At 32.8% G+C, this 1,490-nt stretch overlaps 1 pseudogene; it reads left to right on the plus strand.

Annotated features, from left to right (window-relative positions):
* The first annotated feature begins 658 nt into the window (after nucleotides 1-658).
* On the plus strand, nucleotides 659-1,270 carry LOC107503513 (annotated as a pseudogene).
* Nucleotides 1,271-1,490: the final 220 nt, after the last annotated feature.

The following is a 1,490-nucleotide window of genomic DNA, read 5'->3' on the forward strand; positions in this document are numbered from 1 at the left end:
ATGTCCCTACTCTGCTACTCTCTAAACACACTGTATACAGCTTCCTGTCACATAGCAAGTTCCATTTAAAATGCATTGTTTTTTTCCTTCCTTTCCCTAAGAACTCCTTTTTGGCATTCATTAACCTACACAGAGTTAATTGTTTGCCTCCTCCTCTGTATTTTAAAATATTCTGTTAATCCTTATTTGTAGAGTTATCACATCTACCCAATTTTTATTTTAAATATTCAAGTAAAACTATGAATTTACCCTTTTATTATTTGTTTCCCTTTTGTTTTTTCACCTCCATATGCATTTTGATTAAATACAAGATGCTCTAATTTTCCCCATATTATGCCATATACATACCTTCTTCGTTCTTTCTTAATCCAGGTTACATATATCATATACCATTATTGACAAAGGTTGATATTTAATTTATATTTGGATTTATATTTAAATTACCCCAAAGTAAGAAATATGTCATTTTCCCCCCCTACATGCTTCAAGTTTAAAATAACTTTTAAAATGACCTTATTTTTTATAACCTATTGTAGTAAGTATAATTCTAAAATGGCCTCCAAGATTTCCACCTAATGATACAAGCATCCCTATATTATCCCATTCCTTTAAGTATGAACTCAACCTGAGAATATGATGGGCTATCATCTTCATGATTATGTTACATAAAAAATTATTTTGCACCCAGTATCCACCTGGTTGGCCCAGCTCAGTCACTATCAGGGTGATCTTCATCTTCATTTTCAAGTTCTATCAGCCTTATAGTGAAGATACGCAACAGCAAATCATCAGGAAGACATTCCATCTGGTACCTAAGAGAGATGAAAATGTTTGTAATTTTTTAGAGGGAGGATTATTAATTGGAGGATCCGACAACAAACTGATTTATAGACATTACACTATGTTATATGTTATCTTCTATGTGGAATTTTCATAAAGGGAACTTCGTATTTTAGACCTAAGTATTTGTGAAAACATAAAACAAGTGGATTGAAAATGTCCATTAAATGGATTTAATTGTCCATGTAGACAAAGTTCACAATATTTTTGAAGAAATGGTAATGGGGAAAATGATATTAGAGACCAACATGAGGAAATTGTTATACAAATTGATATGCAAAATAAACTGGGGAAATCTGAGGCTGTCTTAGTGAGAGCTCCAGCCCAAGCTGTATCAACTGTAAAAAATATGAATCTTCTTAAGATCCCAAGAAAAATTAACATTGGTGACATCAGTGTAAAACTGCCAAACCTGCCTTCTTTTACGTAAAAAAATTAAAAGGTCATTCCTAGGGGGAAAAATCCAGGGGGAAAATCTTAAAAGTTTGCCATGCAGTTGTCTACCAAAAATAGAGGAGGAGAGTCTTAATGTTTGCTCTTGGATTTCCGTCAAGGTACTGTGTAGAAGTTGTGTAAAATCAGTATGGCAGTTCAGTGTTGCTTTTCTTGCTCAGTGATTTGAATAAATTGAATATTTTTTTCCCCCTAAA

Source organism: Rousettus aegyptiacus, unplaced genomic scaffold, assembly GCF_014176215.1.
Source record: "Rousettus aegyptiacus isolate mRouAeg1 unplaced genomic scaffold, mRouAeg1.p scaffold_m13_p_3, whole genome shotgun sequence".
Taxonomy (NCBI): Eukaryota; Metazoa; Chordata; class Mammalia; order Chiroptera; family Pteropodidae; genus Rousettus; species Rousettus aegyptiacus.